Source organism: Phoca vitulina, unplaced genomic scaffold (genome assembly GCF_004348235.1).
Source record: "Phoca vitulina isolate PV1807 unplaced genomic scaffold, GSC_HSeal_1.0 scaffold16, whole genome shotgun sequence".
Lineage (NCBI taxonomy): Eukaryota > Metazoa > Chordata > Mammalia > Carnivora > Phocidae > Phoca > Phoca vitulina.
Window position 1 is genome coordinate 1,584,657 of NW_022589719.1, and position 14,864 is coordinate 1,599,520.

The following is a 14,864-nucleotide window of genomic DNA, read 5'->3' on the forward strand; positions in this document are numbered from 1 at the left end:
GCATGGAAGCTGCTTAAGATTCTCTTTCTCCCTCTCCCTCTCCCTTCCCCCATATATATATTTCCTACAGTGTCATTTTAATAGTTGCAAAGGATGTAATCGTACAATTGTGTGTACATTCAAACATTTTTAAAATTCACCCTTTGTAGATGTATAGCTCAATGAGTTTTGTGATATGTAACGACCAACCACTCAAGATATAAAATAGTCTGATTATCCCCAAACTGTTACCTCATGCTAACCCCTGGCAATTCTGACCCTGTTGCTTATAGTTTTGTCTTTAAAAAAAATATATCATATAGTGCTTGTTTGGGCAGCACATATACCAAAATTGGAATGACACAGAAAAGATTAGCTTAGCCCCTGAGCAAGGATGACACACAAATTTGCAAAGAATTTCATATTGTTTTAAAAAGTCTATAAATATCATAGGGGACTCTTTGAGTGGAAAGACCAAAAGTGATAAAGACAAGAAAGAAACAGAAAATCTCCAGAAACAACAATGAAACAAGTAATAAAATATCATATACATGAAACCATACAGCATGTAGCCTTTGTGGGTGACTTCTTTGACTTGGCATGATGCTTTTGAGGTTCATCATGTTATTACATGTATCAGTAATTCATTCATTTTCATTTCTGAGTAGTATTTTTCATTGTTGAGTGGTTGGATTTAACAAACTTTGTTTATTCATATTCACCAGTTGATAAACATATGGGTTATTTCTGATTTTTAGTGATTGTGAATGAAGTTGCCAGCTACAATCACCTATAGGTTTTATTTGTATGTATGTCTTCCTTGCTCTTGGGTAAATAGCTAGGAGTGGAATTGCTGGGTCATATGGTAGGCACAAATTTTACCTTTATATGAAGCTGTCAAATTGTTTTCCAAAGTGACTACACTGTTGTATATATTCACCAACAATGTATGAGAGTTCCATTTGCTCCACATCCTCACTTGCACTTCCTACTGTCAGCTTTGTTTTCTTTTTCCTTTTTTTTTTAAAGATTTTTTTTTTTTTAATTTACTTGACAGAGAGCTAGAGCACAAATAGGCAGAGAGGCAGGTAGAGGGAGAGGGAGAAGCAGGCTCCTCGCTGAGCAGGGAGCCCGATGCGGGGCTCGATCCCAGGACCCTGGGATCATGACCTGAGCCGAAGGCAGACGCTTAAGCAACTGAGCCACCCAGGTGCCCCGTGCTTTGTTTTCTTTTAGCCATTTTAACAAGTGGCATCTTATTGTGGTTTTAATTTGCACTTCTCTCGTAATTAGTGATGTTAGCATGTTTACAAATGCTTATTGGTCATTCAGATCTCTTCTTTGGTGATGTGTATGTTCAAATAGTTTGCTAATCAAAATTTTTTTCTTATTGAGTTATAAAGATTTCTTTAGACATTCTGAATATAAGTCCTTTATCAATTTTTTTGCAAATATTTTCTCTCTGTGGTTTGATTTTTTTTCTTAGAAATGTCTTAACAGAAATTTAAAATTTTTATTAAGCCCATTTAGTCCGTTTTTTTCTACTATGATTCATAGTTTTTGTCTTAAATTTAAAAAATATTTGCTTAATATAAAATCATAAAGATATTTTCTCATGTTTTATTCTGGGAATGTTATAGTTTTAGGCTTTACATTTAGGTCTGTGACCATTTTGGGTTAACTTTTGTTTATGTGGTGCATAAAAATTGAGATTTTATTTAATTTTAATTTTTTTTGGCATATAAATGTTCCATTTTTCCAGCACCATTTACTGAAAAGACTACACTTTGTCTACTCCATTAACTGGACAGCTTTGTCAAAAATCAGTTGATTATACCTGTGGCAAATTTGTAGACCCTCTATTCTGTTTTATTGATCTACATATCAATATTTACTTGACTATCTCACTGTCTTTATTAGTGTAGCATTATAGTAAGTCTTTTTTTTAAAGTATAATTGATACACAATATTACATTAGTTTCAGGTGTACAACATAGTGATTTAACAAGTTTATACATTATGTTCACCTCAAGGGTTGTTACCATCTGTCCCATTGCATCCCTATTACAGTATCATTGACTGTGTTCCTTATACTGTGCCTTCTAGTCCTGTAACTTATTTATTCCATAACACGAAGGGCTGTATCTACCTCACCCTTCACCTATTTTGCCCACTCTCCCACGCCCCCTCTTCCCTCTGGTAGCCATCAGATTGTTCTCTGTATTTATAGGTCTGATTCTGCTTTTTTTTGTTGTTTATTCATTTGTTTACTTGTTTTTAGATCCCACTTATGAATGGAATCACATGGTATTTGTCTTTCTCAGTCTGATTAATTTCACTTAGCATAATACCCTTTAGGTCCATCCATGTTGTTTCCAAATGGCGCAATCTCATCCTTTTTATGGTTGCATAATATTCCATTGTTTATATATACCATCTTTTCCTTTTCCATTCGTCTATTGATGGACACTTAGGTTGCTTCCATATCTTGGCTGTGTAAATAATGCTGCAATAAATATGGGTTTGCATTTATCTTTTCAAATTAGTGTTTTCATTTTCTTTGGGTAAATACCCAATAGTGGAATTATTGGATCATATGGTACTTCTATTTTTAATATTTTGAGGAACCGCCATACTCTTTTTTACAGTGGCTTACCAATTTACATTCCTACCAACAGTGCATGAGGGTTCCTTGAAATTAGTTGATGTTCTGATTTTTCAAAGTTGTTTTGACTATTTTAGGTACCAGATTTTCTTTTCTTTTTTTTTTTTTAAGATTTTATGTATTTATTTGCTAGAGAGAGAGAGAGAGTGAGAGTACAAGCAGGGGGAGCGGCAGGCAGAGGTAGAAGCAGGCTCCCCATTGAGTAAGGAGCCCGATGTGGGACTCGATCCCAAGACTCTGGGATCAGGTTAGGTACCAGATTTTCTATGTTAATTTTGTAATAAGCTTTTGATTTGTAATTTGTGTAAAGTATCCTAGTGGGATTTTGATTGAGATTGATTTAAATACAAAGATCACTTTGAGCAGAGTTGACATCTTCCCAGTATTGAGTCTTACAATCCATAAATATGGTATATCTATTTATGTAGGTATTTAATTTCTCTCATCAGTGTTTTATAGTTTTCAGCACATAAATCTTGGACATATTTGGTTAGGTTTATTTCATGGTTTTTTTCATGTTTTTTGGTGCTATTGCAAATGGCATTTAAAAATTTAATTTCTGATTGTTTCATTGCTAGTAGATAGATGTAATTGATTTTTTATATTGACTTGCATATTGCAACCTTGCTAAACTCACTTACTACTTCGAGGACCATTAAAAATAGATAATGTGGATTTTCTACTTAGATGATCATAGTGTCTGCAAATAAAGAGATTTCTTTCTTTCTTTCCAATTGTTTTATTTCTTTTTCTTGCATCTTTGCAAGATGCAATCTCCAGTGTAACGTCGAGTAAGAGTAGTAAGAACAAACCTCCTTGCCTCCTTGATTTTAGTGAGAAGAGCACTCCATTTCTTTCCACTAAGTATAATGTTAGTTATAGGTTTTCAAAGATGGCCTTTATAAGCTTGAGGAAGTACCTTTCCATTCCTAGCTTGCTGAAAATGTTATCATATCATGAATGGATGTTGGGTTTTGTCAAATACTTTTTTTTTTTGCATCTGTTGATATGAGCACAGAGCATTTTGTTTTTAGTTCACTGACATGACTGGTTAACTTTCTTTTTTTTTTTTTTTTTTTTTTAAGATTTTATTTATTTATTTGATAGAGACACAGCGAGAGAGGGAACACAATCAGGGGGAGTGGGAGAGAGAGAAGCAGGCTTCCCGCTGAGCAGGGAGCCCGATGTGGGGCTCGATCCCAGGACCCTGGGACCATGACCTGAGCCGAAGGCAGACGCTTAACGACTGAGCCACCCAGGCGCCCCGACTGGTTAACTTTCAAATATTGAATTAACCTTGCATTTTGGGGATAAACTCTATTTGATCATGATGTATAATCTTTTATATTGATGGATTCAGTTTGACAGAATTTTATTAAGGATTTTTGTTTAGCATTCATGAGATTCTTTTCCTATAATGTCTTTCTCTGGTTTGCTATCAGGATAATGCTGGCCTCATAAAATGACTCAGGAAATGTTTTCTTCTCTTCTATTTTATGTAAGTGTATGAAATCAGCATATTTCTTCCTTAAATGTTTGGTAGAATTCACCAGCGAACCCATCTAGGCCTGAAGTATTGTTTATGGCAAAGTTTGGATAACAGATTCATTTGCTTTAATAAATAAAGGGCAGGGGTTCCTGGCTGGCTCAGGCAGTAGAGCATATGACTCTTGGTCTTGGGGTTGTGAGTTTAAGCCCCATGTTGGGCATGGATCCAACTTAAGAAAAAAATTAACAAATAAAAAATTAAAAAAATTTAAATTGACACTTTTAAAACATAGTTATGTGCCTTCTATGAGCAAGACACTGTAGAGCTGTGGGGGGCACCAAAAGAATATAATCTAGGATCTCCTATAAGCTGGAGAATATCATGCCTGAATGTTCAGAAAATAATAAAGGACAATTAAAATTATCTATTTCTTCTTGAGTAGTTCTTATCTTTCAAGGAATTTGTCTGTTTCTCCTAAGTTATCAATTCACTGGCATAAAGATGTTTATGATATTATCTTATTATCCTTTTAGTTTCTGTAGGGTCTATATTGATGTCCTCTTTTTCATTGCTAATATTGGTAATTCGTGTATTCCCTCTTTTTTGTTTCTTGATCAACATGGCTAGAAGTTTATCCATTTTATTGATCTTTTCAAAGGATAACTTTTAACTTTATAGATTTGTCTCTGTTTTTTAAATTTTATTGATTTCTGCCCTTATTTTTATTATGTCCTTCCCTTTGCTTGCTTTGGTTTTAATTTGATCTCTTCTTTCAAATTTCATAAATGGAAACTTAGATTATTGATTAAAGAACTTACTTGGTTTCCAATATAAACATTTAATGCTATATATTTTCCTCTTGGCTACATCAATATTTAGTTTTTAATGTGAAAAATGAACTTGCTTCATGCTTAGGTTGAATTGACAGCTTTCTAAATGTTTAATGACAGTGTCTGCATTTCTTATCATGGATTGGTCATAAACATTTTGGTCAGCAGGTCACATTTGAGTATCTCTGCTTTAGATCATGGGACCTGGGTTCTAATCCAGGTTTGCTCACCACAAGAATTAAGAAGTGAGGGCTGGAAGGAGAGTATAGTACCTATGACCTGTGGGCCAGCCAACCAGAAAGAGAAAAGGACAGGCCTTGTGGAAACAGCAACATTTAATGCCCTACCTCACCCAGGAGAGAGAAGTGGCTGCAAGGAATCTAGCACTCTCCCACCTTAGGGAGTAATTAGGAGGAAGGGCTGTCATTCTAACATCCAGAAGAAAGTAGAAATTCTGGTTCTACAAACCTATATAAATAAGGAGAAAGAAAGACAATGATTCTACTCTCCTTCTCACTCTCCTATTACCATCCACTTTCCTGATTCACCCACCTTAGAAATAAACTACATTCGATAGTTTCCTTTTTTTTATTATTTAAATTAAATTAGCCATCATATAGTACATCATTAGTTTTTGATATAATGTTTGGTGATTCATCAGTTCACTGTAACACCCAGTGCTCATCACATCACGTGCCCTCCTTATTGTCCATCACCCAGTTACCCCATCCCCCCGACCCGCCTCCCAATCCGCAACCCTGTTTGTTTCCCTGAGTCAAGAGTCTCTCATGGTTTGTCTCCCTCCCTGATTTCTTCCCATTCAGTTTTCCCTCCCTTCCCCTGCTGTCCTCTACATTATTTCTTATATTCCACATGAGTGGAACCATATGATAATTGTCTTTCTCTGATTGACTTATTCCTACCTAAGCTCACAGTGCTTAAGTGCTATGCATAAACTCAACCAGCTTCTTAGTGTTAACAAGAGAGAATGAAAGATTTCTTGACTCTTAGCTTAATATATTCTTTCCATAATGGTGAGTTTAACTTATCTTTCCCTTGCCTTTTAGCTTATAATCCAAGTGAAGAGTGAAGGGGTGTGTGTGTGTGTGTGTGTGTGTGTGTGTGTGTGTGTGTGTGGAGAGAGAGGAAGAGAGAGATGTGGATTTTCATTATTCAAAGGTTTTGATTAATTAACCCCTGGTTAATAGAGATAAATGTCATATCAAAGATTTCTGTATTAAGAAATAGGAATTCAAATATACCATATTGTCAACAGTGAGATATGTCCAAGTCACTGAATTTTGGAGCTAGGATCTGTCTGACTCAAAACTCTGTGCTCTTTTCACTTTGTCTCATTGCTTCTCACATGTGATTACAAGCCCCAAGTCATAAAGGCACTTGGCTTTCAAGTCTCAAAGGCATAATTTTCTTGCTGTTTTCTCAATTGCAAACACTTGCCCCCAGAGTACTGACCCTGGGACATAGGGCTCTGATTGCCCTTATTCTCACTTTACAAGAGGAACGAAGGTTTTCACGGAGTAGTGTTTGAAGCTGAAACTAGTGTTGAAAGAACAGTTGCTCCTCTTACTAAATTGTCCCAAGAGCAAGGAGTCAGTTTGCTCTCTCCTCCCAGTCAGCCTCCCACCCCCAACCCACACCCCTTTTTACCAGAGAGCAAAGGAGTATGCATCTATCTGCATAGTCATTAAAATGCACCAAGTCTCAGAACTGGCTTTCTCTCCCCCTCATTCTACTGCCTGACAAAGGATTTGTGACAAAAGACCTTCTTCCCGGTTTGTAAAACAGTTGTGTAAAACTCGGACTGTAAAGTCACAGTTGACTGCTTTAATGTGGAACAGCTGGGAGGGTGTAGACACACTGGCAGGTTGAGACAGGGACTGGGAATGGTCCCCCATTCTGCGAAGGGTCGACTTAGTCACACCACCTGCTGCCCCTATTATTTCAAGAGCAAACCAGTCATGACAGCCTCAACAGACGGACACACGGCACCAGACGGTGCAAGGGAAGTTAAGAAAAGATAAATTAAGTGATCAATAAAGATAAGGGACCTGCTCAGCACTAAATGGTGCTGACAGACCAGACAAAACATGAAGCAAACGGGCATTTGATAATGTGGGGGTGTGAGGAGCTTAGCGTCAACCTTCATAGTATTGACATTTCGGAGACCACTGGGACATTGGCAGTGGATTTTCCTGGCTGGGCTGACTTGAGTTGGAGATGGTTGCCTTTATCTTTCCATTGTACATGTAGAAGAGTTCAGGGTCCATTGTAGAAGTGTACTAAGCCATATACATGGAGGAGATCACAGCTGGTGTTGACCTAAGCCAAACTAGATGGTGCATGAGGGTGAAATTTGAAGTCTAAGGTCCACAAAGATGCCTCTTCTTTTGACTTATTTGCTGAACATTCACCAATTTGTTCATTGCATCTAATCTTGAACAAGCATGTTATGGACTAGGCAGGGCGAGGCCATACTGGGTATGGGTGTATGGTGGTTGTAATGGTGATGATGGTACAAAATTGCAGTCGTTTCCCTGGAGGATGTTATAGACTAATGAGAGATACAGCCGTCCCACTCCCAACACCCATGCCCCCAAACCAGCTTAGATATAATCTCTTAAGTACTATAGTAGAGGAGTGTACAACATGCCAGAAAGTGACTCAGTTGGCTTAAAGGAATCAAGAACATGTTTACAGAGGAGACCAAGAAGGAGAAAGCTCAAGGAAAGACATTTTTGGCAGAAGAAACAGCACAAAAAGCACAGATATGACAAATGTGGCCTTCCTTCCCAGATCTGGATCTGAGTTCTCAAAACCACAGGCTGCTCAAGGGTAAGTGATTTAAATAGTATAGTTTTATTAATGTAAACATGAGCATATAGTAAAGGAGAACAAAAATTCAAATTAATTTTTTGAGATAAAATCTAATGCTTCCAAGAAATTCTGGGCTTTTCTATAAGGCTGCTTCAGGCTTTGTCTCCAGATATTCTTGGGGTCTGTGCTTATTCTTCTCTGCCATAAGTAGAAAAAGCTGAGACTTATGCATGAGGTGTTCACTTTGGTATAGCTAGAAAATGAGATGTCTGGAAGGAGAGCTTAGGATGGACAGGAGGAGAGAGCAGGAACAAGGCTGGTCAGAGGGGATGTGGCCATACTGAGAAAGGTCTCCATGCCTCTTATTTAGATGAAGTTTTACAATGTACAAAGTACTTTTACAGAAGTATTTCCTCTGACCTTCATCATGACCCCATCAATGACTTTGAAATGGGGATAACATGAGCATATCTGTGGAATTTGTTGTTTAATATTTGAATTTAAGAAAAGCTCTCTGGCTTTTGTAAGAAGAATGAACTCTCTGGAAAGATAAGATGAGGAAACTAAAATTATTGAGGGCCTACAATGTGCCAAGCACTTTAACATTCACTATCTTACAAAGGTTTGACCACAGCTGACAGAAAACCCAAAATAAAACCAGCTTAAATAGGTGCATTATTTTTAATTAATCATAAGGATATTCAGAGGTAGTCTTTGCAGGGCTGGCATGGGAACCACACTGTCTTTGGATTTAGGCTCCTCTAGCTCTCTGTTCAGTCACCCTCAGGGGCCAAGAAGTTTGTCGAGTTCCAGCCATCTTGCCTTTGTTCCAACAAATAGGAAAAATTAAAGAAGGGCATGGAACACTCCTAATTAGATCTCACTGGCCCAGATTCAGTCATGGGAACACAGCTAGCTGCAGAGGATGCTGGGAAATGTAGTCTTCTAAGCAGGCAGCAACGTGCTCAGATAAAAAGGAAGAGAATGGATCCTGGGGTTGACAACTAGAAATTTTGCCACACAATCACCATCTAGGTGAAGAAGCAGTTCAGAGAAGGTAGATGATTTGTTCCAAGACACAAAAACCATAAAACTGCAGAGCCTAGGCTCAATTCCAGTTCTTACTGAATCTGAATCCGAAGCTACTTCTACTCTAATGCTCCACTTGGACCTGGGGTGGTGGTGGGTAAGGAATGATAAACTTAAAGCTGAAAAATAGGAGTACATTGAATAGCATAATGAAGGCATGAACTGATGATAAACTCTTATACCATGTATTTATAATAATGAACTACCATGTCTTGAATCCTGGCCACCTATAAAACTTTATTCTATATTAGCTCATTAATTCTCCCAAATTTGTGAGATAGTTATCATTAGTTCTTATTTACAGATCAGGAAACAAAGACTCAGAGAGGTTAAATAATATGCCCACATAGGATTCTCTGCTTTATTTTTATGTCATGCTATCTCTCAATGTATCATTAGAAAATAAATTTTGATTTATATAGGTTTTTATTTATCCACAGTTTTTCTGAAATATTGCTATATTTAATTCAGATCTGAAAGGAAGTCCTTATGATTCAATTTCCTTTCCACTGGTAGTGGGAACACTGAAGCACAGGAGCGTAACAACGGCACCCATGGCAATGACAGCGATTAGAGTTACAGTGTGTTGGATGCCATAGGGTAGGTGAGTCTCCAGCCTTGTCTCCCAATGCCTGCTTTCATGACCCCTGTAAAGGGAAGAAGCATTGCTAAATGAATAACAAGAATCTACAACATTGAATGGGTCATGGTTATCAAGACAGGGTCACTATGTTAAAACACCGCTACCATTTCCTGCTACCTCTGTGTGGTGAGCAGATCCAGACAGGGCTCTGGGCACATGAGCGTGGGCCCAATCATCTCTCTCTTCCTCTATTTCTTCCTCTCTTCCCCCGCCCCTCCTCTCTCTGCTGCTTCTTCCTCTTTCTTTCTCACTTCCTTTTTTTTCCCTATCTTCCTTCTTTCCAAACCTGAGCAACTTTTTCTTTCTCTTGTTTGATTTCCTTTTCCTGTAAATCCCCCAGGAGGTAGATGATTCTGAGATTGAAATTCGGGAGGAGAGGAGAGTGTAAAATCTCTGCTTCGTCCTCAAGCTGAAACCGTGTGCTCTACCAAAGCTTTTCTGGAACACAGAACAAGGGTAGGCCAGTGGCTAATGCCAAAAGGGCACTTTGATTTCCATCCACTTTTGTTCCTCATGTGTTTAACTCCCTCAGAAGGAGGGGAGAATGCAGGGCAGGATTTGGTGATGCCTGGGTTCCTCACTCTGATAGGATCAATTCTTCCTTCACCAATAAGAAGAGTTTACTGTGTGCCAGGCACTGTGCTCAGCACTTTATATGCAGGACTTTACACACTCCACACATCAGCCATCTAAAGGAGTCACAGAGCTAAGGACTTGCCCGGTGCATGGCCACCACTGCCCATGGCCATGCCACCAGGATCAAAATCCAGGTCTGTCTGATTCCAACCCTGCTCTTTCTGATGGCATGTATCAGTTTCCTCCAAAGTGCAAAGGGAGCCCACATGTGCCAGTCAGCCCTGGACCAGGAGCTGTTGCAACCCTAAATTAAATGGAAGATCTCCAGTTTTTCGAAAGCTGCTCCAGTCGTGACCATCCTAGTCTTTGACTAATGCTTTGCACCTGTGAGCTGATTCCAGACCAAGCTGGCCATGGAACCGTTTCCTTTTATGAACTGGGCTCCCTGACTCTAGTCCTGAAAAGGCTATGATCCATTCGTGTTTTCATATCTGCTCAGTAGGCATACCACATCCAAACTTGATCTCAGCAAACAACTGGAAGTGTTATGCCAGGGTGTGGAAGGTTCCAGAGGCAGCCATCTTACTCCTCATTTCATTGTTCTGCCTTCATCTAGCCAAGTTTTTCTTAGCAATTTCTGGGCATCTTTTTTTTTCCCCCACATGACAATTACTGATCTAAGTAAGTGAGACATTGGGACGTCATGGGAAAGCTTATAATGGAGTACCTGAACCACCAGTCCTCGTCCAGGCTCTTCTCTGTGCTAGACTTAACTTCTCTGCACACCAGTGTCTTCATCTGCTTATTAGAGGTGACAAAATGCTATTGAGCCCCAGTGAGTTAGTAATGCACAGCCGTGTCTTGTAAAATCACCTAACAAATGTCATTTTTTGGTAATGATTTTTACTCTCGAATCTGAGCTTTTTCAGAAAAGAGACCATGTCTTATTCACCTTAGCTTACCTGTCACCAGGAAGAATAACACCTAAACTATCAGATTTTTATAAGAATTAAGTGAAAAACTCTCCGTAAAGCACCCAACATGGAGCCTACATAAAGAGGTGGGAAATGAATATTAAATCTTTCCCACTCAACTCCTTTGTTTTATATCCCCAGGTCTTAGCACATACTAAACATTAGCAAATATTGAGATAGGCAGTACAACATATGGATTATTAACAACAATACTCATCATCAATACTTGTGCAGACTCTGCACCAGGCAATATTCTAAGTGTGTAATATATATCCACTCACTTAATCCTCATAACTACCCTTCTAGGAGAGTCCTATTATTATCCTCATTTTACAGATGAGGAAACAGACAGGAAGACATCAGTTACATTTCCCAAGGCATCATGCGAACACCTAGCAAAGCCAAGATGTGCACATAGACTTTGTGGCTCTAGAGTTAAGAGTGTGGATCACAGACCATGTGTTCAAGTGCAAATGGCCAACAATTCTTTACAGCTCTTCCCATCAAGAGGCAGAATCTATTTTCCCACCCATTGAGCCTGGACTGGCTTTGTGACATGCTTTGATCAACACAATACAGGGAAGTAACTATGTGTTCTGGGCCTAGACCTCAGTAGGCCTTGTAGCCTCTGCTCTCACTGTCTTGAAAGGCTGTCACTATCTGAACAAATCAGCATTAGTCTCCTTAAGGATGACGGGGAAAGAGGACCAGACATCCTCGTCATCCCACTTGAGGCCTAGACCTGTAAGTGAGGCCATCCTAGACCATCCAGCCCCAGTCACCCCAGCCCAGAGCAGCATAACCTTCTAGCCTAAACAGAGAATCATGAGAAATAATAAAATGGCTATTGTTTTAAACGATGAGGTTTGAAGTAGTTTGTTATGTAACAGGAGGTTGAACTGCTTGGAGGCCATAAGTCCTTGGGTAGGCTGCTTAGCCTCGCTGATCTCAGTTTCATTACTTACAAATGAGAGTGATTATTCCCACTTCACAGGATACTGCATGTTTGACATGCTGTATGGTAAGTAGGTGCTCAAAAATGTTCAAATTTTCCCCGTGAAGAATATATTATGCAAAGATAAGCTTTGGTGGGATGCAAAGTGGCTAGAAGATCAATTTGTAGATCAGGATTACAAAAATGGAAGCACATGATAGGGCACAAATGCTTGGAACAAGTAAGGGGTTATACTGAATTTTTGCTAAGAGGGGATTTAGAGCATCAGTTGCATGGTTGGATTTGAGGACCTTTAAGGTTCATTCTGTTCCTGAGATTCAACGAATCTCTGGCATCAGGGATCATATGAGCCAGGTTAAAACTTTCCTCTCTATCTTTCTAATTACATTTCCTTTAATGCACACCGGTAGTGCCCGATTGGGGTTGAAACTGCATGCTTTGTTGAGTGATTGTGTTTCTATCTCTAACATAGCAGAGAGTAGGGGCTCAAAAATGTTAGCTGAATTGAGCATATAGCACAGAAGATCCAACTGCTTTTACTAACAATGTTACCAGGAATGGACAAAATAATTAAAAATAATAAAGGCAGAGGGAGATAGAAATGGAGAGTTTTGTTTTGCAGTTTGGTAAAACACACATAAATATGCCCATAGGATGATTAGGATGTGGTGTTTTTATTCATCTGTTTGTTTTTTTGGCTTGCTTGCTTGGTTTTTTGTTGGATTTGTTTTTAAAGATTTGATTTTACTATGGGAAACCTTTTATAATGACTGGTATTGCTGATTCTCTGTTGCTTATGGGGGTCTCTTTGGATCCCTTAATCTCGCTAAACAATTTATCACTAAAAATCCTGCAAATGACTGAACTCAAACACTCAGACTTGCATTTGGTGGATTTTTTAATGTGTCCCTTCAGTGAAGACATATCGTAGCATAAACCCAATTGAAATGGAATATTTCAGCAATTGATAAAAGTATTTGCACTGCAAGTTTCACATTAGAATTTGGGGGGGGGTGCTCTGTGTAGGGGCTGTGGCTTTTAATAAAGAAAACTAAATACAAAATAAACCTTCACAGAATCTAAGTGAGTTGAAATATTCTCCCATACTTCTCCAGTATTTTTATGGAAGACAAATAAAATTCTTCATCCACATTTCCCTCCTATGTTCCCTGGCTTCAAACTCTGGCCTTGTGATCCGCCCACATTTCCCTTCTTCACTCTTCGCTGGTGCAAGTCATCTCCCAGCTTTGCAAACCCCAGCACTGCTGATGAATAAACATAGTTCTGTCTGTGGCGCCCCATACATTTTGGAGACAATGTTCAGCTTCAAAGTTTTCAGAATTGCCTGGTCCGGTTTTGTTAACGACATTAGTGGGACCTCATTGTCGGGGTGAGGGGCGAGACAATGGTGCATCTCTTACATCATCAAGCACAAGGAGCTCTGTGTCCAGCTGTACAAACAGCACAGGAAATGGATTTTTTCTTCGTGTTATTTTTCGTCTATTAAAATTATGCAAACCCGGCAAATACAACAATTGCTTTGTTAAGACTCCCGAAATGTCTAACCATTCATTTCCCAAGTAAGGAGCCTGCGGTGCGTTTGATGCTGAGGATTGTTAATCCCAAACGTGGAGAACTAATAAAATAATCAAAAAAGGGCCCCAGAAGTGTTGATAAATTTCAATTATCTCTTGCTCTGTCTCCCAGGATTGGACTAGCAGGATGGGACTGCCTTCAAGTAGTACTTGAGTCGGGGCTGCATTTTCTCTTCCTCGGGCCTCTAGGCACCGACGTCTGTCCTTTGTGGCTGAATCGCCTTAGCGGGGCTGGCGTTTGGAGGTGCTCAGGGCCAGAGGAGACAAAGCAGGCCCGCCGCACAAAGGCGAGGGAGCCAAAGAAAGCAAAATTGAATCTCTAGCACCCTGCTCCTGAGTAAACAGACAAAACTAATGGGTCTGCCATTTCTCCTCCCATCCAATTACTGGGTTCCAGTAGAGAGAATATGGCAACATCAGCTCACACAAATCCTAATACTCTTAATCCCTTCCATACATATAAACCTCACATCCACCCACATGACTTCATTACCCAAACCACCCAGGCAGACAGTGTGAAGGAATGGGCCCACCAGCTGCAGAAACCTGCCTTCTTCAGGTTTTAATCAGCTAATGAGGGATATGCAAATGAAAAGCTTATGGGATTATGCCTTGTCCGACAGCAGTTCACCCCTAGTGATAGAGGACTAATACAGGTGTTAGTAAACGGGTTATTAGACCCGGCCTAATTTAGGTCTATTCATGCCGCGCTCGCACTCTTAGCCTAAACATTTGTCCTCGTCCTGAGGGCCCAGCAGGAGCCATCTTTAGGCCTGTGGTAGGTCTGACATGAACTCTTCGCTAAAGATATGAAGTTAATAAATCCGGCCATTGGGTGTTTAGGCATACACAGCGACATGAGAGTGGCCTCTGGTAGGGGCTTTTTTTTCTTTCCCCACAGGAGGAAGGGCCTGAGAAACTGCTGAGCAGCAGTGAGAGGGAGTTTTACTCAACATCATTCACCACTTACTTTGATTCACAGGGAAATAGAGGCACAGACAGTGGTATATTGGTAGATGGTTGACAATCAGCTCTCTGGAAGAGAAAAAAGACCCTGATTCGTAAGTCCACTGATTTCCATGGAGTAAAGGCTCCTACCATGGATCATGCCTAACCGCCGACGTGACATCAAGCGTCTTGCAAAAATTCTCAAAAAATTAACCATCAGCTCTTGCAAGCCAGTACGAGCTGGCTCCCGTGCACCACGGGAGGCAGTCCTGGCCCTCACGTGACC

The 14,864-nt window shown here is 39.6% G+C and overlaps 1 non-coding gene across 1 annotated transcript; it reads left to right on the forward strand.

Annotated features, from left to right (window-relative positions):
- Window positions 1-301: 301 nt before the first annotated feature.
- Window positions 302-408, forward strand: LOC116638959. The gene has a single exon (XR_004300729.1). It is a non-coding gene; the product is annotated as a U6 spliceosomal RNA (small nuclear RNA).
- Window positions 409-14,864: the final 14,456 nt, after the last annotated feature.